The sequence below is a fragment of the Carettochelys insculpta genome, chromosome 8, assembly GCF_033958435.1.
Source record: "Carettochelys insculpta isolate YL-2023 chromosome 8, ASM3395843v1, whole genome shotgun sequence".
NCBI classification, from domain to species: domain Eukaryota; kingdom Metazoa; phylum Chordata; order Testudines; family Carettochelyidae; genus Carettochelys; species Carettochelys insculpta.
Genome location: NC_134144.1, coordinates 50,880,120 through 50,906,724, shown reverse-complemented (window position 1 = coordinate 50,906,724; position 26,605 = coordinate 50,880,120). Strand labels below are relative to the sequence as shown.

Genomic DNA, 26,605 nt, shown 5'->3' with positions numbered 1-26,605 from the left:
ATCTTCTTTAGAGGATATCTCCATCCCCTGAATTTGCCACAAGATTTGTTTTCACCTCAAAAGACTGTAATTAAGAAATTTGGAAACGTAGACGTATGGTGCATGCAGCTCTTCTCAGGAAGATGAACACTTTGTAATATCCACCCTTGCCATCCACATCAACTCAGTTGATAACGTAAGTGGAAAAGATGCAACACCAACCTGATATTTTCAAGATAAACTCTTCTAAAACACGTGCTACTGTAATGATGCTCCCTCAATACCAGGGCACACCCTCATCTAAGGGCCCAAAGTGAAAGAGATGGTCATTTCTGATACCTCCTGCAGTCTCTGTATCTTTGGACCTCACTACAGATGACAAAGGCTAGCCTAAACCCCTTCCAATGTAACCCAACATCCAGGTGCAGACCCAAGTCCCAAAGACTCAATCAATCCTCTGGACCCTATGTGCACCCCTTCCTGGGGTTGATTTGTCTTTCCCTCAACTCTGACAGCAAGCACTGTCCTGCCCACCTTCAATCTTCTTGAGGCCTCCATTTGCAACAAACAAACAAAACAAAGCAAACAAAAAAACACACACCTCATACACTGGTCCTTCCCACAATATTTAAAGGGCCCAGATGCCTGTTATTACCTGCTCCTCCCTTAGTTCTCCTTTTTCTGGCTGAAAATAACTAGCTACAGCCAGGTGAAGTGAATATGGCTATCTGGGGCTTTCGCCCCAGCTAGTAGTAGGTCCCGTGATTACTTACCAAGAGATACAAACTTGAGCCAAGAAGTACATACCTAAATTCAGATCCAGAACCAAACTTACCCAGAATATAAGGGGAGTAAGATTCGATTCAGAGTTCTTACATGGGCCCATCCTAGTATATAGTAAAGTATCAGTTCTTATGTTAGAAATGTTTCCAGCATCTCCCTAAAATAGTTGCAAAAAGGAACAAAATGTACTCACTGTTGCAGAGACTCAATGGAGCAGAACTTTACCCAAATTAAATTAATTCTCCAAGCTGAGTTAAAAACAACTCGGAGTTATGTTACTCAGGATGTGGTGGAACTGCAGACAAGACAAAATGGATCTATTCAAAGTTACAATGTTTTGGCATTTATACTACTACCTCCAAAATAATTATGACTATTAAACAAATCAGTCAAATTGTTTGAAAACTTCTTATACATCTTACTATGAGAAAAACTGAGAAGATGCAATAGTTGAAATAGAAATAGCTTATTTAGTAATTGACTCCTCCATAATACATGTAGTTTCAGATGAAAAGAAGAGAAAGAAGGCTTTTAGGTTCTCTATAACAATTTATTTGGACAGTCAGTTTATTGTTGAAAATGTACTTTACAAATATTTTTCTTAAAGCAGTTTGCATTTACTTCTCCACTGATGTTTTCCTGTAGTAGTGATTGTCATTCAACTTTATGGCTATAAAACATGTTAACAGCTTCACAATGCAGGCAAAACTTTTATAAGTGCATTATATACAAAAATATTCTATATTTTAACAAGTACAGCCAAATGCTTTTAACAGTGTAAAGGTTTTGATGGAAAGTTGGTCTTAAGCTCTAAAATTGAATGGAAAGCTCTTTGAAAGGCCAGAATTATCTATACCAAAAGGGTCTGTGGAATAATGGGCTTTCTTTTTAACAAGGGAGCACAAGAAGATTATTTATTTATATCTAGTAGCTTTTGTATAAAACAGCAACCTGCAAATTTTAAAGAAGTATACTAGAAGTATATTTACATGGCTTATTGTAAATTCAAATTCTCACTATGTTTGTCTCTGCTTGGTTGGTTTGTTTGTTTGTTTTAAATCTTTTCCTTGGATTCCTGTTCAGAACACATTGGGATGACAATCCTCACCATGACATTTGTATGATTAAATAAATGCAAAAATCTCACAGTTGCTTCCATAAAGCGTTTGTGACTTTTGTAATTTGTACTTAAATTTTCAAATTATAGGCCATAGGTGTAAGAATAACAGAGATGTTGGGGATCTCTGTCATCCTCCAAAGGACTATCTGCAAATTTCTCTTTAAAATTCACCTATGCCATTAACACCTGAAAAATGCCTGACATTGTTTAGGAATTTGTATGCTCTGACAAGTTCTCATTACATTAACTAAAACTGTCTTGTTATGTGTGGTCCCCACATATGTTCATTATAACCACCAGCTGTCTCCTACCTAATATGTAGACTATAAACTCTGAGAAGAGGTACAAGCTTTGTGTTCTGTACACAGGGTGTGTAGCAAAATGGGGCCTGATCATGGGCACATTTTTCACAGTTGTGACAAATCCACACCACTAGCCACCATTGATTTACTAATCTGACCCCCACTGCAGGCACAGCTAAGTCAGTGAAAAGAAAATCTGTCAGTATTCCATGTAAGCTGAATGCTTGTGTGGATGTCCTGAAGAGATTTAGGTACCACCGAGCTGATTAGCAGAGTACCCACAGCCAGCAGCTTGTGTTTCTATTGGTGGTGCACATCCACATATGCCTTGGTGCACATACAATTTATTCTGCCCCTGGATAGAAAAAATAGAGGGAAGCATGCTGTAAACCAAGCTGCTTATAGCTCAGGCAATGCAACTGCTATAGTGATGGTAAAACCTCTTCTGCTGCTGTAGTAATTTCCCTGTAGAGTCTGAAATATAACAGCAGCATAGCTATGTTGTGGTAACTACTCTTCTATAACCCCCATAGCATAGACAACGATCTAGGAGAGAGGAGCAGTGAAAAGCACCACAGAGATACACTGAAAAGGAGAAGAAAAGCCAAGAATACAATAGGACAAGTACTAAGAACACAGCCCTGAGAAAGGCTGAGATTTTGGGCTAAGTACTGCTTGGAACTATGATTAAATATACTCTTTCTTGCTGTTTGATGCCTTCTGAATTCAAGGAAATAAGACTTTGTACATTCTTTGATACACTCAAATTTATTTACAAAGAAACACTTGACTCTACCAATGGCTACGTTTACAAGGGCAGCACCTGTCATCAAAACTGGGCAACAAAACTCGCCAAGCATCTAAATGGCTAAAGCACTCTGTCGGGAGTCTGTTGACAAAACTCAGCTGTTCCGCTGGCTGTGTTATACCTCCACCCGATCAGGTGTAATGCTTCTATCGACATTGTTTTTTCGACAGAGTGCCTGTGTAGACACTTCTGTCGACAGAGAGGGCTTCTGGTTCCCCAAGCGGCTCTGTTTGCAGAGCTACTGGTCAGCCGTTCTGTCAAGAGAGGGGAGGACAATCCGGCAGCTCTCTGTCACCAGAGTGGCTTGCTCTTTTGAGCCACTTTTATGTGTAGACGTGATCTGTTGACAGAGGTACTACAGAGGTTTCTCTGTCAACAGTGACATCTGTCAACCGAAGTTGCCCATGTAGATGTAGCCAATGTCTCCTAATGTGAACAACTTGCAAGACACCAAAATTTTGTCTAACTGGTTGGAGCAAAAGAGGTAATTATATTTTGGTTTGCAGAGCCACTTTTACAGCTCCATCTATCAAAATGAAAAACCCAGCTTGATTTTCAGATTGCAGGATGAATTTGTAGAATTTGAAAGTTAGAGGAATAAGCTCTTTCACTTGTACAGTAAGTCAACATGATAAAATTTTCTGAGATAATAAAAATGAAGCCTTATAATACCTATGTCTAGAAACTAACTTTTCAAAGTAAAACTGTAATTAAAACTGTTATTTGAAGTTAAAGGTCAGAATAAATCTGTTTACCATATAATACTAACGCACAGAAAAGTTAGAGATTTTGCCTTGACTGACTTTACTTTCATGTATTTATTTCACCCAAAGTTACAAAGCTTTGAGACCTCAGAATTGCTGAAGTGGAGCTCAAGCACCCATATAGATAAATAACCTTCAAAAGCAATACAAAATCTTGTGTGCTTACAAAACTGGAGGAAAAGATTGTTCCTCAAGGACAGAGGACTTCATAATACAACTTATATTTTCTTAAGTGTTACCTGATAGAAATTATATTGTCGGAAATCAACAGATTCTCAAGTATTAATACTCACAAGGGAAGCTTCATAGTGTATATGTAACATGCTCTTCAAATATTTCTCAGCTCTCCACCTAGTAGCTACTTGACACATAGAACAAAAGCATACAGCTGTCTATTTACAGAATCACTGCTTTATCTCAAGTGGAAGACATGAGTGCTCTGTTAAAGAAGGTCTGGGTTCAAAGCCTGCTAATGAGCTATAGTGACAGTCATTATATAAACAGACAAAAATTATTTGACATAGGCAAACAGGACCCTTAATCATATACAGAAAATACAATATCGTTGGTGTACCTATGTTCGTTCCATGATATTAGAGCAACAAAGCAAGTGAGGTAATACCTTTTATTGAGCCACTTCAGTTTGTAAAAGAGACAAGTTTTTGAGCTGATACAAAGGGCTTTTTGTTCCTGGATCTGAAGAACAGCTTGTGTGGCCCATCCACAACTGCAATGAGCAAACAGCCAGACATTAGTCAGGGAGGGTTTAGAGTTACTGCAGAGAATCCTCCACGTCAGGTCAGGCTGGCCCCATCACTAGATCCTGGTTGCAAACCTTCAAGGCTGCTATTTTGAAATAACTCTGTAGGGTAGATGTAGCATGAGTGATTACTCTCCTGTCATCCATTTCCAGCCTCTGACAAACAGAGGCTACGGACGTCATTCCTATCCATCCTGGCTAATATCTAGCTCTTTTTTGGATAGGATTTCCAACATTGGAAATGCTTTCGCAACACATGAAATTGATTCTGTACCCAAGATTGTGTGTAGACATTATGTGTGCTTCCAAATGCCAGCATGTGATTGCCTTTGCCACTATACCCAGCTGTATTGCTGCTGATGTGTCTCTGAGTCTGAAAAAGTTGGAATCAAATTCTAGGAGGCAGAACCATGCTCACCACCTCCCCAGAGTATAACCAAATTCTTCCTAAGCCACAAGCTTAGGATGTCACCAATCACCACATCTGGGTTCAGAAAGGAATTTTCCCCAAGGTCTGTCACAGACTACAGTGGAGGAAGGGTGGTGTCCAGTGTAGTGTGGGCTGGTTTGAACTAGAGTAAATAGAGGATTCTCTTTAATTTGAAATCTTTAAATCAAGGCTTGAGGATTTCATTAACCCTGCCAGGGATTATGAGCCCAAAGTAGAAGTTAGTGGGTGTGGTTCTGTGATCTGAGATGAACAGAGATAATCACGATGGTCCACTCTGACCTTTAAGGCTATGAGTATCTTTAATATTGCAGCATGAATTCTATGAAAGTGTTAATTTGTGAAAGTGAACGACTTTCAGAAGTTGCTGATAACAGTAGAGGACCCTCAAGATACACTAGGTGAACGAAGATGTTCTGACAATGAAATGCTTCTGCTTTTTATTGACTGTCACTTAACATCTCGCTGAAAATGGCAGCACCGGTGGCATTTTTCCGGGGAACTGGTCTGAAGTGGATTTTTAGCATAGTGAAATTTAGCTGTCAATAAACATAGCTATATTTCTAATTTGCCTGTGGATCCTGAAATTTTGTTATTGCTTTCAATACCACAAATTATAGAACTAGAAACATAGAAGATAGACCGTTGGTTATCAAAACATTCCCCAGATTCACAAAAGCTATTATTCATTTTTTACCAACTTGCACTCACCTTATGGAACATTCAGGTACATGAAAACACTGATTATGTTAAGAAAATCTCATTATGCTACCTTACATGTGTTTAAGGCTCACGCTGCTTCCTGCATACTTAGTGTCTGGCTAGCTCACTGCTGTGGTGAAACCATTTTCTAAATTCAACTACATCCAAGCCTCGATCAGAACAAGGTGTGGAAAAGACATTTTGAAAAATATCTGCTGCTAGACTATGTTACCCGGGATATTTGGAATTTACACTGAAGCCCCTTGCATCAAGCAGTTTTTAAAAGAAAAACAAATCTCAGCATTACTCACAAAACTTCTTTTTGCTCTTTGTTGCCCCCCCACGCATCCCTGAATATTAACATTAAACTATGACATTAATTTTTGCACTGACTTTTGGGGGGGGGTGTTATTTTTGTAATAAACACTGAAACTGGGTCTACACATGAGCACCCCTTTGAAAGGGCAAAAATCGATGTGTGGCGGTCGAAATAGCAGCTATCAAAAAGGAGTGACCGCACGCTCATAGCGAATCAACAGGTTGTTCCATCCACATGAAGGGCTGCTACGGTCTTTTGAAAGGGAGCGTCCACATGGCTTCAAGCCCTCCTTCAAAAGAGGGAAGGCAGGAAACGCACAGATGGGGTCCTATGGCCAACAAGCCCTTGCAGGGCCACAGCCAGCCACTCCCTTACAAGGCCCCTCCCTCCACCCTCCTCTCTGCACGAGCTGAGTGCTGCCCAGCTGTCCCCAGCCTGGCAGAGCCCACTTGTGCTCCAGGATGGAGGCTCGGCGGCAGCACCTCTTGCAGGAGGACACCCTCATCCTGGAAACCCTGCTGTCGGAGCGCTGCACTGTCACCTCAGCTGCCCCCCATCTACTTGGGGGGCTGAGCAGTCCCCCCCCCCGGGGCTGTGGGCCCCCCCCCGCACCCAGGACACTGCCAGGTTTCCCTCCAGGTGCCCCGGCAACTCTGGAGCCACCCTAGCAGCACCGACTGGGGGGAGCACCTGGTACAGGGGGAGTGGAATGACGAGGCAGACCTTTGAGGAGATCTGCCACTGGCTCGCCCCTGTACTCCAGCACCAGGACACCTGCATGCAGCCCACTCTCACCCTAGAGAAGCGGGTTATGATTGCCATCTGGAAACTGGCCACTCTGGACTTCTACTGCTCCATGGGACAGTTTGGGGTGAGCAAGGCCACTGTTGAGGCCATACTTATGTAGGTATGGCAGTCCCAGGTCACGTGCCCCGCATGGGCAGATGGAGGAGACTGGGGCGAGGGGACCCCTGGCTGCAGGGCCAAGCTGGGAGGGATCAGGCTGGGAGGGGTAGGGGGTGGGGCAGAATGGAAGGGGGCAGGCTGGGGCTGGTGGCAGGACAGGAGGGGACAGACTGGGAGGGCCAGGGAGCAGGACGGAAGGGGGCAGGACAGGGCTGAGGAAGTGGGGGACGGCCTGCCACACCCTCATGGGAGCCCACATCCCCCTCCCCTCCATGAAGGTTGTCAGCGCCATCAACACGATGGTGCTGCACAAGGTTGTCCACCTGGGGGATCTGGATCCTGCTGTTGTGGGCTTCGAGGACCCGGGCTTCCCAAACTTCTTCAACATGTTGGATGGCACGCACATCCCTATCCATGCCGCAGCACATAGCACCAGCCAGTATGTCAACAGAAGGGGCTACCATTCAGTGGTCCTCCACATCTGTGTAGGCTTGGCTGGCCGCACTCATGATGCCTGGGTCTTCTGGAACTTCGGGCTCTGCCGGTGCATCGGGATGGCACATTCGTCCCTCAATGGGAGATCCCAGTTGAGAGAGGGATGTGACCATGCTGGTCTCCATGGTGGCAGACGCAGCCTACCCCCTCCAGCTGTGGCTCCAGCGGCTATACATGGGACACCTTAACCCCACCCAAGAGGCATTCAACCAGCACCTCAACCATGCATGCAACATCGTGGAGTGGGCCTTCGGGAGCCTTAAGGGGCGGTGGAAGTGCCTCCACACACAGTTGGAGGTCATGGTCCTCAACTTGCCTCAGGTGGTGGGCGCCTGTTGCCTTCTCCACAACATTGTGGAGGAAAAGAGGGACACCTATGTGCAGGGGATGGGCAATGTAGCCAGCGCGGGCAATGCAGCCAACGCTGGCTACGAGGAGTTGGGTGCCACCCTCATCTGCCAGGCCCACCAGGATGGCCTCTGCATTTGCAGATGGCCACCTGTGACCTGCAACCACCCCCACCCCCCATGCACTTCCGCTACCCGCTGTCCCCGCCATGACCACTCCCCCTACCCCCCCAAAGCCCTCCCTGAGGAGCACAGCACAAGGGGGTGTGTAGAAAATAAACATTTATCAATAACTGTAGGGTATGTGCAACTATGTACAGGTGGGGGGAACATGGTGTGGAGGGACACCTAACCCAGAAGGGGGTAGGGGAGTTCTGAACCTGGAGGGGGGGCACCTAACCTGGAGGGGGTGGGAGGAGCGCTGAACCTGGAGGGCACAGGGGGGCACTTAACCAGGAGGGGTGTGGGGGAGCTCTGAATCAGAAGGGGGGTGAGCCTGCTCATTCCATGGTCAGAGTGGTGGGCCGTGAGCCCCATTGGCCCCAGGATCCCCTGCCTCCCCGGGTGCAGGGTACCTGGTGGGGCAGGGAGGGGATGGGGAGCACTGGCAGATTTCATGGGGGGACACACGGAGGGGGCCAGGAGGAGGGCAACGTTGGCCACATGCTCCTGGAGTGTCATGCCAATGCCCTCCAGGGTGTTCAGCAGCCTCTCCCACTCTGCTCTCTGCCACTCCAGCTCAGCCTCCACGAGTTGCAGGTGCCTCTTGGCCACCTCGTCAGCCTGGTGGCAGCTGGCTGGGTCCTCTTCGGCCCAGTGGGGGGGAACCTCCAGCTGCAGCTCTGACAGCACGTGGCATAGGATGGGGCCTGGCCTCCCTCAACATCCGCCAGGGGGGCTCTCGGGGACCAGGGACAGTGCTGGGCTCTCCCAGCCCACAGATGGTGAAGCTGCATGGAGAGGGAGACAGCGTGTCAGTAATGTACTACAGTCTGGGGGTGTCTGGCTATGGGTCGTCTCCCTTTCCCAGGGCACCTGCCCCACCCCCAAAGGGCATCCACCCTCCAACAGGCTGGGCATCCCATCCTATGGTGCAGTAGCCAGGGGGCTTCTTAGATGGATGGGCCTTCCCAGCCCGTGGTGTGTGGTCCCTGGGTACTGTCCAGCACCAACTGGCTGCTGCCCTGCAGGTGCTGACCATCGCCAGCAGGCTGCCATGCGGTGCTGTGTACCACGGTGGGCCAGCATGTGTGCAGCTGGGGACCACTGGTCCTGTGTGTGGCTGGCTAGCTGGTGCATTGCCCCACCCCATGGAATGGGGTGCACACCCTGCTGCATACATACTGGAAGGTCCTTCGACGATGTCCAGGGATACCCGGCTCCTGTTCATCTATCTGGATGAGCGAGAGGGGATGTAAATCACAAGGTCCCCCTCCTCACTGGCCCACTCAGTGGTCAATCAGCCTCCTCAGTCCCCAGTCTGTGCTGCTCCTCTGCCTCCAGCTGTGGTTCGTCTGCTGATATATCCAGGACTGCCAGGGATGGGGAGCTGTCCCAAGGCCCCACGATGCCTCAGAGCTCCCAGAAGTAGGGGCAGGTAGCTGGAGCTGCCCCGGAGCGGCCAGCCTGGTCCCAGGCACAGGCATAGCTATGCTGCAGTTATTTAACTTTACTGCATATCTGATCTGCAGTACACTCCGGGTGGCCCTTGTGAGGAGGCCCTGGCCCAGGCAGGCGAATGCTGTGGCATTTCACCACTTGACGCTCATCTCATGGAGGACCCCCTTCTCTTTCCAGAGGCCTAGGAGGTCCCGCAGCTCCCATTCCATCCATGAGGGGACCTTTTTTCTCCCTATGCCCACCAGAGCCCTGGGAGCCCTGCAATGGCTCGAATGGGGAGCCCTGGGGCTCACGTAGGGGCTGTGTGCTGGCCATTGTGGCCTGCTGCTGTTCCTGGGTGTTGCTCACAGCATGCAGCTGGAGCTTGTGCTGGGGCTGCGGCTGGGGCTGCTCCTAGCATGCTCTATCAGCTTTCTGCCCGGGATTCCACCTGCTGCCAGCTGGAGTGGTTCTGCATTCCAGCTGACTAGTGCCTGGGTGGACCCCTATTTTGAAAAAGCGGGATGTGGAGCATCTACAGTGTACTCTTTTGACTTAGTTTTTCAAAAGGGGATGATCTTCCTGATATGGGATTTCAACATCCGTGCCCCATTCTTTTGATTTTCTTTCAAAAGAAGGTGTTGCACATGTAGACGCTCCTCCCATTCTTTCGAAAGAGGGCCACATATTTTGACGTTTCATGCATGTGTAGACACAGCTTGATAGATTCCATGCAAATTTTTAAGTAAAATGAAAACTGGAATAAAATAAAAAGTCTGACCTCTTTGTGTGGTGCAGCTTGCGTCATCATCACAATATCATAAATAATTTGGACAACTGCACAGAACATGCACTTATGAAATTTGCAGATGATATCAAGCTGGGACGGTTCCAAGTATCTTGGAGAACAGGATTAAAATTCAAAATTGTCTTGACATATTGGAGAAATGATCTGAAATAAAATGAAAGAAATTCCATAAGGACTTAGGCAGTCATTTCCCATTTTGTATTTGTGCAGTTGATTATTCTTGCCTAGGAAGAAATGCAGAAAAAAGATTGGGGGTTATAGTGGATCACAAACTAAATATAAGTCAATGGTGTAATATATCACAAAAAAAGTAGATATCAATCTAGGATGTATTAGCAGGATTGTCATAAGCAAGACATGAGAAGTAATTCTTCTGCTCTATTCAGAACTGATAAGGCCTCAGCTGAAATATCAAATCCATTTCAGAGTGCCAGACATCAGGAAAAATGAAACTGGATGAGTTTCCAGATGAGTGCAGCAAAAATGATTAAAGGTTAAGAAAATATGACCTATAAAGAAAGATTGAAAACAAAATTGGGTTTGTTTATTCTGGAGAAGAGAAATGAGTGGTGGGAGGCAGGATACACAGCCTTCAAGTACATATAAAGCCACTATGAAAAAGACAAATTTAATGTTCTCCTTAACCACTGACAACAGGACAAGTAATATTGGGTTTTCTTTTTATGGCAAAGGAAATTAGTACTATTTAGAGTAGGATTTTAAGGTATTTGATGACTGGAACAAATTTCCTAGAAGATTTTAGAATCTCTATAATTGCAAGTATTTAAGAGTAGGTTAGATGAACATGTCAGGGGCTGCCTAGATAATATTCAGTCCTGCCTCAGTGCAGGGCTGGGCTAGCTAACCAGTCAAGGTCCTTTCCACTCTTACATTTCTATGATTTAACACACATTTAAATGTATTTTGCATTTGGCCATAATTCTGGTAATAAATCTGTGTACTGTATATTTGGGAAATTCAGAGTCCTCTCTTCATTTCATTACCAAAATCTCACCCTAGAAATCAGGAACACATATGACTATACCTCATTGTACTAAGGTGGTGTCGCCATCCTCCAGACTCAAGAGTGAGGGACCACTTCACTCCCGTTGGTGGGAAGAACCACACCTTCCCCCACTCCAAAAGTATTGGGGGTAGGACAGGAAGTTCAAAGGGCGGGCCCTGTAGCTCATCTGAAGCTGGAACAGGGAAGGAGGCAGGCATTTCTTTTAGAGATTCAATCCCTCCATGGGAAGGGGAATCCAAACCAATACCCAAACAGACCAACAACCTACTGATCGAAGAAGTGGAGAGTTTTTAGGAGTTGCTGGAACGGATGCCACCAGACTGTGAAGTGGGAAGATGGCGCCAATGCCAGTGGAACAGCACAGGCAGAGATGAGTAAGAAGTAGCCAAGAGGAACCAGACTTCAGTCCAGTTGTGCTGTCATGAAGTGGCACAGTATGGCAGTATGTTTGTCTCCCTGCTGACCTACTAGAGGGATTACCCTCCACTAACAGGGAAAAGTAGGGGTAAGCCTAGATTGCCTTCCGCAAGTCCCACACATGGAATTGGCTGCACCCTTCCTCCAGGCCAGAAGCCCTATACTTGTGGTTTACTGTCTGCCCCAACCAGGAGGCACAGGGCTAAAGATTGCTTAGTGTTCTGCCCTTCCCAGAGGGTCAGCACTCCCAGACTGTTAACTGGTGTCTGTCCCAGCCAGATACACACTACAGCATGCTCATTGCTCTGGTCCATCTAGTAGGGACTGAACCTGATTCTTGTTGCCTGCAATAGTGAGGCAAAGTGGCTTCCTGCCTCACTCGAGAGCAAAGGACCACTACATTCACATATAGCATCAGACCTCCAAGGCAATCAAACAAAGAACATGCAATCACAAAAATCATATTAAAAATTTCATACAGTGAAAAAAAATCATTCTAGGCAGTGGGCTAGACTCACAAAGAAATTTAAGTGTGCTGACTCCTAACATTTTGGTGCTGCAAAAATTATTAGGATTCACAGATCCTGATGTGGCACTTCAGCTCTCTATTCAATGAATGGAGTGGGTGGAGGAGCATGACAGAGATAAAGATAAAAGCCTGCATGCCAAGCAGCTCCTTACCTAAGCTAGACAATGAAAGGGATGTGTCCTAAGTCCTCCTGTCTCTTGGTGATAGGCATCTCCTTCTGCTTGAAATTCTGTGCTTCCAACCTTCGCTTGGTATTGGACGCCGACACCACTTTATCAAGAGGCTGATGTGAAGGAAGACCTCCATCACAAGTTCTAGCCCTTAAACTCGGGTACTCACCTAGGATGTCAGAGACCCCCACTTTGTCACTCCTCCACCTGATAGGGACAAGGATTTTGAACAATGCTCTGCCATCTTTCAGGTGATTTTTTGTACCACTAGGATATTCTGATGCTAGACTCCTTCAAAGATGAGGGAGTGGATCTTGGGTTTCCTATCTTAGTGTTCTCTCTATCAGGCTACCGTGTTATTCACACACCTCTCATCTGCTTCCCCCAAATAATTCTTTCATTATTTATCTGTTACATAAAGAAGATTGGGGATAGGAAGATTACTGGATTTCATGGTAGCATTGTTTGCTATTATGTTTGTTAACTGTTTCCAGTTTTCCATAAGCATCCATTGCCCATTGATGGGTCTGACATACCTTTTCAGAGAGCCAGATTCCTAAACAACTCAGAGATAGATAGAAATATCAAGTCTTCCGCTTTCTACTATTTTTATTGTGACAATTGAACATTAGTCTGAGCAGTAATCAAATGTGTTTGATTATTCTAAATTTCTGTCAGTGTCACTGTACAAGGTCATAACTGAAATTCCAGTTGGCACAACAGTCAAGAAACACTCTTGAGCTAATCACCACCACATGAATTTTGCTGGATTGGCAATGACTAACTTCACTAGTTCCAGAGAGTGTACATGTGCATGCAGTGTGAAGCAGCAGGATGTTTGTGGGAATAAGCTTAAAAAAGAAAGAAAAACTATCACAAGTTTAAAAGACTTTGAAACTCAAGACTGTCAGGGATTTTTACCATCCCCTAGGCATAATAGTCCCCGTGGGCCAGGGAATACAAGCCTTTGGTCATATAAAATCAGTGCAAGCACATGAAAAACCCAAAGTGTCATAGGCTGCCATTTAGCAGCAGCATTAACGGTCACTTTGTGTCAGTTGGTTTCCCCGGTAACCTGAACTCATGAATTATTCATGATCAAGTGTTTGAATTCTAGGCCTCTGATTGGGCAGAGGTGAGAACTTCTAGCACCTTCCAAGCCCCAGAGGACCTAATTGAAAACTGCAGGTAAAATCATGAATATTAATTTGGAATCCTGAATAATGCATGGACTCCCTGCATATAAGTGGGCACTGCAGAGGGCTCTGCGGCCCTTGGGAGCACAGTAAAAACTGTGTACCCTATACAGGGAGGTGTTGGCCACTTGTGGCGTCCACCAGCCTTCAGGTCAGCCACTCAGGCAGTGAAGGCTTTGTGAAGATTCATGGGAGCAGAGTTGATTTCACCTGGGCAGAGCTAAATCACACAGCATCGCCCTGTCACCGCAGCGCCATCGCATGCTAGCAGCGTTTCCCCTCACCACTGCCAGGAGCAGCAAGCGGCCTCACGGGAAAGTGACCGGGTGGCAAACTGGCCCACCTCACGGTGGGTACTGCGTACCCGGTCATGGAACCTGAGGCCGCCATCTTGTCTTCACTAGCTGCTACCTACGACTTCACCGGATTGGACCTCGGCTTACCTGATTGCGACTACTACCGGACTTGACATGTAATTTTAATCACCAGCCCGCGTCTTTACGTGGAGCTCACAGACATTTTTTCTCAGACTAGCCTGGGATACCGGGACCCTCAGTGAGAGAGCAGGGGTAGCTCCCCTGCTGTGTACCCTCCCTGACGGGGGAGGGGCAGTACCTGGAGGCTTGACCCCTGAGGCCGGGCCTGAAAGCCCAGGCTGGGATATTACTTCAGATATTTTAAAAGCACATTTAATTAATAATTTCATTAATATTTATTAGGTATATGTGTGTTTAATAATTAGTATTATTAGTATTTATTAGACTCTTAGTTATTGTAATTGGTGTCTAAAAATAAGATGAAGGTTCAACCTCCCTTATCCCCTTTTGCCTATCCTATCTCTATATAAAAATATATTGCAAGTGTAGGCACAGCCACCCTGCCTCCCCAGTTGCTGTTCACCCTAAGGGACCTGAGGAAGAGCATATTGCCTCCCAGGTATCCTCTAGTTAGGCTTACTTGAGTAGCGGGGGCCCCCCAAAGAAAAAGAGGGACAGCCCTGACAGCCTCCTAGTCCTAAACCTTTGGGGCTAGCACCCTGCCCCCGTTAGGGGGTGAGATTAGCGACCTCACCCCTCCCTTCTAAAGGGAACAGCAGGGATTTAAAACCCTAATCCTAAATATATTTACCCATATCTATTCTCCTAACCAATTTTCTGCCTTCCGGCTAAATAAAGTCTAAAGACATCTGTCAGGAACCAGCAAAGACACAATGTTTATTGTAAGTTTGTAAGTTAGTCCTTTAGAGTTGATACATTTTAAATTAGATGGTGTGCCTCAAATAAAATTTTAGTTACTTTGTTTTAACTTTAACCCTTGTCCTGGTCTGGTTGTCTCTGCCAGCCACTTCTTTCCAGGAGGCCTTAGCAGGGACCAGAGTGTACCGGGGTGGCACTCTCCTGTCTGGGGCTTGCAGCTGGGCTCTGGTCAGGTCCTGGGATCTGTGCATTCGGAGGTTCACGTCCTCCGTGTGGAGGGTTTCATTTTAATCACATCTAAAATCTGTCCACTAAGAGAAACCCCGGCAAAGACAATTAAAGGGGTATTTCTGTGATAACTGGAAACAATTTGACAGATCATAAGAACATAAGCATGGGTCAGACCAATGGTCAAACTAGCCCAGTATCCTGTCTCCAATCAGAAACTAGTGCCAGCTGTTTCAGAAGGAACGAACAGATCAAAGTGATTTATCAAATGATCCATCCTCCTCATCCAGCATCTTGAATTTAGAAGCCTGAAGATACATACAGCCTGGTGTTACAGCCTTGACAATCTTGGCTAATAGCTATAGATGAGGCCATCGCCCATGAACTTAATTATTTTTGAATCCAGTTATTCTTTGGTGTTCACAATATCCCCTGGCAATGTTTCCACAGGGTGACTGTATGGTGTGTGAAGTACCTCCTTATATTTGTTTTAAACCTGCTGACTATTACTTACATTTGGGGCCCCCTTGTTCTTGTGTGAAGGGATAATTAACACTTCCTTATTCACTTTCTCCACACAATAATGAGGTTACAGATACCTTGTCATATCAAGCCTTGGTCCTGTCTTTTCCAGGCTGGCTAATGTCGGCCTCTTTAATCTCTTCTCATATGGAAACAGTTCCACATCTCTTATCCTTTCTGTTGCCCTTCTCTGTAATTTTTTCTAATTCTACTATAGTTTTTTGAGATGGGGTGACCAAACTGAATGGCAAGTGAGTGTACCATGGATTTATGTAGTGACATTGTGGATATATCCATTTTATTATCTCTCCCTTTCCTAATGGTCTCTAGCATGCTGTTAACTCTTTGATTTCTAGTCCACATTGATCAGGTGTTTTCAGAGATCTCATTACAAAGACATCAAGATTTCTTTCTTGAGTGGCAACAGTTAATTTAGACCCCCCACCCTTCCTTATGTTTGTTGATACCCTCAAAAATTCTAATATATTAGTGAAGTGAGTTCCCTTTACAAAAGCCATGTTGACTTCCCCAGCATATTGTGCTCATCTGGGGGTCTGATAATTCTGTTATTTAATACAATTTCAACTAATTTCACTGGCACTGATTTTGAGCTTACTAGTCTGTAACTGCCAAGTTTATCTTTAGAGCCTTTAAAAAAATCAGCACCCTATTAACCAATCCCCTTCCCGTCACTCCTCTAGTACAGAGGCTGATTTAAGTGAGAGGTTACATATTGCAGTTAGTAATTGTGCACTTCAGCATTTGAGTTTCTTCAGAACTTTTGGGTGAATGCCATCTAATCTGGCTAACATATTACTGTTCAATTTATTTATCTAAAGCCTCCTCTACTGACACCTCAATCTGGAATCTACTTAAATTGTTACCCAAAAAGAATGGCTCAACAAATCTCCTGACACACTCTGCAGTGGAGATCAAAGCAAAGAATTCATTTTGCTTCTCTGCAATGGCCATGCCTTCTGTAAATGTTCTTATAGCACCTCCATCCTCCAGTGACCCCACAGATTTTTGGCAGGTTCCCTGCTTCTTACATATTTACCACGAATTTTGCTGTTAGTTTGCACGTTCTTTGTTAATTGCACTTCAAGTTCTTTTGGGGCCTAATTATACTTTTACACTCAACTTGCTGGAGTTTATGTTCCTTCTATTTTCCTCAGTAGAATTTGACTTGCCATTTTTAAAAGCTCTCTTTTACTCTGTTATTTAGCCATGGTGACATTCGTTTGGTTCTCTTTTGGCTTTGCTGTTGCTTTTGTTTGGGTTATATGCACAGTTTGAACCTCCATTACTGTGTTCTTAAAGGCTGTGTCTACACTTGAGAGTTTTGTTGACAAAAGGGACCTTCCATTGCAACAACTCACGGAGTGTCAACACACAAAGTCTTCTGTTGACAATCTCGACAGAACTCTGCATTTGTCTCGTCAATGTTATCCCTCAAAAATTTGAGGAATAACACTTCTGTTGACAGCGTTCTGTTGACAGAAGTGCAGGTAGAAACTTCTGTAGACAGACAGGGCTGACAGTTCACCAGGCAACCCTGTTTGCAGAGCTTCCGGTCATGTCAACAGGGGCAGAGCAGTCTGGCTGCTCTCTCTTCCCGGAGCAAGGCACTGATTCATATAAGAGACCTAGCCCAGGTATGTACTGCTCCCAGAGTTTGCTATCTGGAGTTAGAAAACAGCACTTCCCCAAAGGCTGGCAGAGATACCAGCTCAGCCCATCAGACTGCCAAGCCACTGATCAGGGTGCATGGGGCCTCCTTGTTAAGGAACCCCAGATAGTAATGGGCATTGAACCATGGCTAGAGATGTTAATAACTAAAAGTGAAATAAAAAACCCTGCAAACCACCTTTTGCCTTTTCTTTTGCTAACTTCCATTTCAAGCAGGAGGAAATGGCTGTGATCTAGTGTTCCTGCTGTTCCACCATGACCTGGAGGGGAGAATGCAGAGAGAGAGCACCATGACTAGTAGACCCCCTCGATGAGGAGGCCTACATTTCCTGACCACATTCCTGCAATGCAATAAGAATGTGCCAGAGAGTGTTTTCCCAGGTTAGAGCAGAGCTGGAACAATGTAACAGCCTCCCACAAATATATTGTACCTTGAACAAGACATGCTCTACCTCCCCTGGATAGGTGGTCTGTGGTTATCCCAGAAGATACCTTGCAGGTGAGGGCTACCAGGTGGGCAGGACATTGTCAGGATCAGCAGCAGAGTCAGTGTGTAAGGTCTGACTCCTATTAAGCAGGAGGCTCTGCTCTTTATACCACCTGTTGATGCAGTCCTGGTGGGAGAGGAGAGGCAAGCCTAGTTCCAAGCACTTAGGTACAGTGCTGGCTTTCTCGCTGGGTCAGAAGGAGGCCATGCCATCTCCCTACATGGTCATTAATGGTATCTACACATTAACTGTATCTACACATTTTATCTATACATCCTATTCCAAGGTGGCATGGCCCCAGACAACATGGAGATAGCTGAAATCCCCCATTAGGATTAGATTCTGTTTTTCTAGCATCCATAATCTCCATGGGCATTTCACAATCACCTTCACTGTCCTAGGCAGTAGCATATTTTTATTGCTATATCTATTATTCCAGAATGTCATTTCAATACCTAGAGATTCTGTGGCAGTTTGATTCATTTAATATTTTAACTACCTTAGACTCCATGCTTTCTTTCACCTATAAGCTGCGTCTACACGTGCACGCTACTTCGAAGTAGCGGCACCAACTTCGACGTTAGGCGGCGAGATGTCGAAGTCGCTAACCTCATGAGGAAATAGACGATCCGCGTCCCGCAACATTGAAATTGCTGGGTCCTCCATGGCGGCCATCAGCTGGGTGGTTGAGAGATGCTCTCTCTCCAGCCCCTGAGGGGCTCTATGGTCACCGTGGGCAGCAGCCCTTAGCCCAGGGCTTCTGGCTGCTTCTGTGGCAGCTGGGGATCTATGCTGCAGGCACAGGGTCTGCAACCAGTTGTCAGCTCTGTGTATCTTGTGTTGTTTAGTGCAACTGCGTCTGGGAGGGGCCCTTTAAGGGAGCGGCTTGCTGTTGAGTCCGCCCTGTGACCCTGTCTGCAGCTGTGCCTGGCATCCCTATTTCGATGTGTGCTACTTTGACGTGTAGACGTTCCCTCGCTGCGCCTATTTCGATGTTGGGCTGAGCAACATCGAAGTTGAACATCGACGTTGCTGGCCCTGGAGGACGTGTAGACATTATTCATCGAAATAGACTATTTCGATGTTGGCTGCACGTGTAGACGTAGCCATACAGTTCCACTCTCCCACTAGTGCAACCAACTCTATCACTCTGAAATAGTTTGTAACCTGGTAGTATTGTGTCCCAGGGATTAGCACAGTTCCACCAAATTTCTGTGATGCCTGTTATATCAATATCCTCATTTAATACCATGAGCTCAAGTTCACCCAAGCTCTGAGTTTAGATTTCTTGCATTTGTGTACAAGCACTTATAAAACAAATACTCAAAAAGCCAAGGTACTATAGCACTTGTGTTGCAGCTGCATCTTGTCCTGAAACAAGAAATAGTTAGTTTAAAAAGAAAAAAAAAAAGGTTTCACATTTTTGTGATATATCTTTTAGATATGTGACAAGATCCATCAGAATGAGTGAAAAAATATATGCATCTGTTGCCTAAAAACCACACATCATTTATTAATATACTGTTCTTTGCTGCCATTGACATAAGCAACAGCAAAGAAAATAAAACAAAAATGGACCAGTTATTAAGGGGCGCACTACACTGGCCAGTTTAAAAAAATGCAAATCTCCACATTCTGTTCAAATTCACAAAAAATATGTCTAGTTTTATACGTCAAAATAACTAAGAGGAAAGTCGCAACAGGTTGTTAAAAGCTATTTCTTTAAATGCAGTTACATTTGTGATCATCTGAAATGATCGCTCCTGATTTATCAGCACAGAATACATTGCTGCAGCAATTGAAGTGACTGTAATAGCTCAGGAAAAATGTTGAAGCTGTTAGTATGATGATTGATGGAAGCACTGCCAAAACAGCAAGGGAATTTGTCAATGGGCTTCTGAAGTTTGTAAATTATGATCCTGGCAAAGTGTAAACAAACAGAATTGTTTCCAAGTCCCAGTACTGATACTTACATAGGCTCATTTAGTGTATTGTTTCAATTAGGAACCATCAACTGGAATAAAGATCTATGCATTGTTAAACTGAGGCAGATGGGGATAGTCAAATATGGGAGAGCTGACACAAAACATCAAAATCAATTTGCTTGGCTTTTATAAATGTAGTGCCTGCTGGTCTGTTGCAGGGTGAAACAGATACAAAAAGATACCTGATGTGTTTTGAAAAAGTTAGTCCAGGGGTCGGCAACCTGTGGCTCTGGAGCTGCATGCGGCTCTTTAAAGAGCCACTTGCAGCTCCAACTGCTGCTGCCACTGATTCCTCTTGCGGCTCCGGAGGCTGCTAACATTTCAAAAAAATCTAAATTCAGTTGCCCGTCATTGAGGCAACCGAATTTAGTTTTTTTGTTTAAGCTGTGGCAGCCGGTGCCGCTCAGCCGTCAGCTGTGACAGGGTGCCTGGAAAAGAATGCTGGCTGGGCAGGGAGCTGCCTCAAGGGACCAGAAACCTAAACCGGCAGGAGAGCTAGGTGGAGGGTGGCCAAGCTTGCCCCTGCCGGAGCCACACAACCATGCCAAGAAGGAAAAAGAGATGGTGGGGAGCAGTGGGTGGAGGTGGCAGCCACCATGGCTGTTGCAGAACTTTGCACGTTGAGACGAGTTAAGCCTGCAGGCGGTTGGGAAGTTGGGGCTCAGAGGGGATAAACCTGGGAGTGGGAAAAGAAGATTGGGGATCAGGGGAGTTAAGCCTGGGGGCAGGGGAGGGAGGTTGGGGGGGGTAAAGCCTGGGGACACTGGGTATATTTGGGGGCTGAGGTGGATAAAGCCTGGACATGGGGGGGTAACTTAACTTTCTAACTGGTACAAATTATTGTGTGTGCACTATTCCTAAAATAGGGGTGATAAAAAGCATGGTTTTATGTTATTTACTAAAGTACTGTGTTGTATTCGCATGCATTGTGGCTCTTGGAGTATTGATTTTGTAACTGAATTTGAAAATAATATCTCTTTTCACTGTTTCAGTTGCAGACCCCTGAGTTAGTAGGTCATCACAATTCAAACAGCCATAAAGCCATAAAACCTGACTACTAGGATTCCCCCAGTTCCCACACTTGGTTGACAGAACTTATCCTCCACAGATTTTCTAGAACTCTCAGGTTTTGCTTTCCTTGTGATCTTCTCACATTTCAGGGTAGCCCATATGTTTTCATTCTCTTAGACTATTCTGGCTGTCATAGACTGCGGAGTTACTTAACTTAATGTCTTCTCAGTATTTACTATGCTGGTCACCATCTTCTACACATGTAATTCAAAACCAGAGCAGTCCAAACTAAGAGTCTAGATTTGGATATCAATGCAGTTTGAAGATGTAGATCTTAAATTTTATTTAGCCATTTTAAAGCTAAAAACTGTTATGTATACAACCACCATGGCCCTTCAGAGTGTTTGAAATTTGCATCCAAATGTTGAGGCTTACCACTATATTTACAGTATTCTATTTACAGCTATTTGTCACTTACAGATCTAAACTTGCTATGGACATAGAGATATTAATTTACTATTTTCATTTACTCATCATCCCAGTACTTTATGTATTGTTAAGGTTTTAACACTTGATCATTCAACAATTTTGAGCCATTTTGTTTCTTAACAAAATTATCTCCTTAATCACCATTGCCATATTCTGTTTGCCCAAAAAAATAGAGTGGAGGGAGAAGGGAAAAAGCAAACTGTACAAAAAAGAAAGGCTCCTGATATTGCAAATGATTGTGCAAAAGCACTGCACTGGGAACCACATGAGCATAATAGTTCACTTACTCACTACAAAATGCTGGATTAGGTCCTAAATTTTTTAGGATAGCATCCATAGAAAATCCACAGCATCACAAATCACGTGGGCATGCTCACAGCAAATAAAGTGCAGAGACAAAAATACATGGACAGCACATAGAGGAAGACACACAGCACCACAATCCAACCTGTGTTGTGTGAACAGAGGAGCTGGGGCATATGCTATAACTCATTACTCAGACCATCACCTCTTTTCTTCAGAGAAGGGCAGGGGTTTGCAGTGTATCACTCAGTACTGCCAGATCTCCTGACTTTAAGAAAACCACTCAGTAATGAGATGTACTAAACCTCCAGCTCCTGGATTCATGCCCTCACAGTTGCAGAGAAAAGAATAAATGTGAATCTTAAAACATTCCTGAAACAGAAGTCAAATAAAAATGGACGATTATTTTATAAACACCTTATGATATTGGGGCATAACTCAGAAGTTGTGAGCATTTTAATTGGCACTATTGTATTTAGAGTACTTTTCTTCTCATGACACCTTCCACATTTGAAAGATCGCACCCTGGGTGGTAATAAAATGGCACGATGATTTGCTCTACAGCTTTTTTAACAGTAAGTTGTCATCCTTTATCTCAAGCAGTACAATTCTAGGCAGAGGGTGACATACATCCCCAAAATACCTGTGAAGTATTTGAAATTAGAAGAATGATTCTCTTTCCTGGTCACAAATAACTGTCACCTTCAGCAGGAAATACCTCACTTAGTTCTTAAAATACTACTGACTAGAAAGTGCTGCAAGTATGTTCAGTGGAGATTCTACCCACAAAACTGTCAGAAACCTCTTGTTCACTAAGACCCTATGGGGTCTTATCCAGCAGAAATGCAGACTCCACAGCTTCTGGATGACAGAGTAGTTGTAGGCCTAGCTTTACATACAACTGGGGAGAAGAGCTATGGAGCTGTTCTAATGAGTTCTAATGCATTTTGTTGACAAAACTCAGCACTTTCGTCGACAGACTTCTGCCTCTCCCCCATGAGGCAGAACACCTTTGTCGACAGATAGAGAGATGGGGGATGCTTTTGTCAACAAAGAGGTCCTCCACAACACAAGGCGGCTGAACCCGGGAGATGCCCTCTCCACCACAATCACAGCTCTATGCTCTCTGCCTTCGTACACTTTCAAAGGTACAGGGAGCCTGGAAACCCTGTGGCAGGAAGCGGAGAGAGTGGAAGCAGCTGAGAGACAAGCTGCTGAGGACCATGCCCTCACAGCCATCTACTGCAGCAGTATCACAGTGATGGCTCGCAGCCAGCAGCCCCCGCGACCCCCTGGGGCCTCCAGGGAGCCATCAGAGGGGTCCCAGGAGGCCCTCAAGCAACCAAACCTAGGAACCCATCCTGGATGGAGCCCAAGCTGTGGGACTCCACTGCCAAACAGTGGAATGCACCCACCAATGCCTGGCTTGCCACTGCCCTGACAACACAGGGCCCAGACCAAAAGTCAAGGAGCAACAGCAGCGGTACATCTGGGTCCAAGACACAGCAAGGAGGCTGGGGCAGGACCCTCCACCTGGCCCTGCTATCATGAACTGCATAAGTTCCTCAGGAGTGATGACAACTCCCCCACCACCACCCTTCTAGAAACAGTTGCAGAGGCCCCCCACCACCACCACCACTCGCTCCCCACCCATACCGCCCCTTACTCCCAGCCCCATCACAGCCCTGACTGGGACCCTGAACCCACGGTGGGAGGGGATCTCGCAACTGGCACCACTGGAGTCCCACTCCCTCATGGGGACATGGCCCCACAACACCTTCCTAGCCTGAGCCACCCCTATTCCAAGGCCCCTCCAAGTTTGGATGCCCCCCATCCCAAGCCTCCCCCCCATATGTATGTTAAAAGTTCCATTCTGTAAATAGTTTTCCTTAACAGCTTTTATTTTGCATGTTTTTTTCCAGTTTGTTAGTAAACAGGTTTTTTTTCCACCACCCCCATGTCCCTTATTATTGGGGAGGAGTCGAGAAGGGGTGGGTGGGCAAAGACAGGAGTTGGGGTCGGGATGGGGTTGGGCCATGGACCTGGGCCCCTGCCAGGGGTTCCCTTGGGAGGGTCACTGGGGACTGACGGAGAAGCTCTTGTGTAGGGCTTCGCAGATCCACAGTCTGTCCCTGTGGGCTTGGTGATTGGGAGCCATGCCCAGCTGTTGTACCTGTGGCCAGCATCAACCCCCCTCACCCCAGGGGGTAGGCCTTTCTCTTTCTCTCCACAATGTTGTGGAGGACACAGCACACCCCCACAATTTGGGAGACACTGTGATCCCGCACACCCAGGCAGGTGAGGAGACACCTAAAGCGTGCCTTGAGGTGGCCAAAGGCACATTCAGCCTTCATACTGGCCTAGTTTAGCCAGGAATTAAAGAGTTCCTGGCTGGTATCCATCTGCCTGGTGTATGGATCATGAGCCAGGCCATGAGGGGGTAGACAGTATCACCCACAATGCACAGTGGTATTTGCACATCCCTGACTTCCAGCTCCCTGGGTTGGGGGGGGGGGGGACATAGGTGCCTACCTCCATCCTCCAGCACAGGCCAGTGTTGTGGAAGACCCACATCTCATGTGCCTGGCCCAACCACCTGAGGGACCATCCTTGGTGGTCAACCAGGGCCTGCAGCATGATGGAGTAATATCCCTTTTGGTTTATGGTCCAGGGCATAGATGGGGATGTGGGTCCCACTGATAGCTCTGAAGCAGTTGGGGAACCTGAGGTCAACAAAGCTGGCCACAACCACATCCACATCTGTGAGGTGGAAAACCCTCTTTAGCAGGATGGTGTTGATGGCTGTCACTACCTGCAAAGGGCAGAGACTGAACACACACTTGAAGGAGTGAGGAGGCATGTCCCCTGGGCCCTGGTGGGCTTCTCTGTGGCCTCCCATTCCCCTTCACCCCAGGGTCTCAGGGCACCCCTCGCCCATGGGGCTGCCCCCATGGTGGCGGGTCTTTGTGAAGCTGGATAGGCATAGTCCCCTGGGGACAGGGCTCCCCCCCCACCTAATCCCACCTTTCACTTCCCCGCTCCCACCGAGAGTTCCCCTTGGGCCAGACCCCACTCCCCCCTTCCTCTCCATGGAGGGCCTGAAGCCCAAGCATGCCTTACCTTCAGGATAGCCCCACTGGGGGACTTCCCCATGCCAAACTGGTCATCCACTGACTGGTAGCTGTAGAGGGTGGCAAGCTTCCAGAGGATGATAGCAACCCACTCCTCCAGGGGAATGGTGGACTGCATCTGGGTGTCCTGTCTTCAGAGGGTGGGAAAGAGCCAGGTGCAGAGCTCCAGGAAAGTCTCCTTCATCATGAGGAAGTTGTGCAGCCACTGCTGGTCATTCCACAGCCCTATGTCCAGGCAGATCTACCAGTTGGCACTGTTGATGTACCCCCAGACCCACCTGGTCACCTGGGACAGCAGGCTTGGGTGGGCCCTCGGGCACCAAGTGCCTGCACCTTAATACCAGTGGCAGGTCTGTGCCACTGGAATAGGTGGAGGGTGGCCACCATCAGGGTGATCAGGGGCATGAGCATGTAGGAGTGGGTCCACGTGAGTCCAAGGGCTGCTCTGGCACCAAGGCTAACTGGAAACATCAGATTCTCTCTCAGCAAGCATGAGAGCCCGGTGGTAGCTCTGCTGTTTCCCAAGGAGGTAGGCAAGCATGGGCTGGGAAGGTGTCGGGGTGGGTCCCTTTGAGGGTGTGCCCGGCCACGGCTCCTGGAAGGGCTTGCCATCCATGCAACCCTGTCTTCCAGACTTTCAAGGCCAGTTCTGTTGAGAAGCAGCCAGAGAGTCTAGCCACTTACTTTTTCAATCCACTTCTGTGTGTGGCTGCAAGCTGTTGCCAGATCATTGTAGTGTAGATATAGCCTATATGTTGTTTCTTTATCACATCAGTCTGGTTCACTGAAAACAGCACTGAGGAAATATCCTTCAGAGGAACTTCTAAAAAGTACACAGGAAGCTGTATAGCCAGATTCAAATGATGAAAAATGTACTTCTCCCTGAATAAGTGACAAGGGCACTTGCTTGGGGATCTGGAGATATCTGTTCTATTCCTGGCTCTCCTGCTGACCTAGCGTGTGACCTTCGACAAGTATTTTCAGGTCATAATCACAAATGCATGTAAATACCTAACTCCCATTGATTGCAGTGAAAGTTAGATACATAAATGCTTATGCCTATGCACTTTTCCCCTCCCACACCCTTGTCTCCTGTCTTTTTAGACTAGAATATTCCTTGGGGCAGGGAAATACCTTGGGTTTATACACTGCCTCCTCCCATGAAGTCTCCATTGAGATTAAAAAATAAAAAACCCTTAGGCTTAGGCATTACTGGCCGTGTCTACACTAGCCCCAAACTTTGAAATGGCCACGCAAATGGCCATTTCGAAGTTTACTAATGAAGCACTGAAATGCATATTCAGCGCTTCATTAGCATGTGGGCAGCCGTGGCACTTCGAAATGAGCAGATGGGAATAAGGGGACTTCGAAGTAGGCGGGATCCTTTCAAAAAGGAGCCCCGTCGGGACGAGCTGCGCAGCGGCGAGGTGCGTCAATTTCGAAGTGCCGCAGCTGCCCGCATGCTAATGAAGCATTGAATATGCATTTCAGCGCTTCATTAGTAAACTTCGAAATGGCCATTTGCATGGCCATTTCAAAGTTTGGGGCTAGTGTAGACGTAGCCACAGTCATACAAATAAAAAAAATTATTAAAATATTTCCTTTTGAAGGGTGGTATGTTAAACCTAGATTTTCAGGCCCTCGTAAGGGCCAAGATGGGGGCAGGCTCCTGTGGTTGGTAGGGGGAGGGAGAAGATGCATTGCTGTATTTTCCACCAGCACTACCCCACGTTGAGCAGGGGGTGCAAGAGAGCACTGCCATCCATGCTGCACAGCAGCCACACACCTCACAACCTGCCAATAAGCTTCTCTTTCTCTTTCTCACCTCCCACTACCAACACCACCACCAAGTGGTACAAACCTCTTTTGGTGGGGGGTACAGAGGTGGGGCTTGAGCCTGGCTGAGAGGAGTGGGGGTCCAGTGGCAGAAGGGAGAAGGGGGTAAGGGGAGGAAAACCAGCCCTGCTGCCCACCAAGAGCAGCCCACAGTACACCCAGGAAATGGCTGCATGGGGGCACCTGAAAAATTAGGTACCCCAAATTATCAGGAGTCTCACTCAGCTGCATATTTTACATATGACTAG

The 26,605-nt window shown here is 46.3% G+C and overlaps 1 long non-coding RNA gene across 3 annotated transcripts in view; it reads right to left on the bottom strand.

The window, feature by feature from the left end:
* Positions 1 to 1,324: 1,324 nt before the first annotated feature.
* LOC142017248 (uncharacterized) overlaps positions 1,325 to 26,605 on the bottom strand; it is a 320,766-nt gene continuing 295,485 nt past the window's right edge. For 2 of the 3 annotated variants that reach the window (XR_012646492.1, XR_012646493.1), the window contains 3 exons: positions 10,114 to 10,284; positions 4,379 to 4,483; positions 1,325 to 2,539 (listed from right to left, as the gene is read on the bottom strand). This is a non-coding gene — a long non-coding RNA (uncharacterized LOC142017248). Of the gene's footprint in view, positions 2,540 to 4,378; positions 4,484 to 8,073; positions 9,128 to 10,113; positions 10,285 to 26,605 lie in introns of those variants that run through there. The other variant, XR_012646494.1, reaches the window with a different exon arrangement.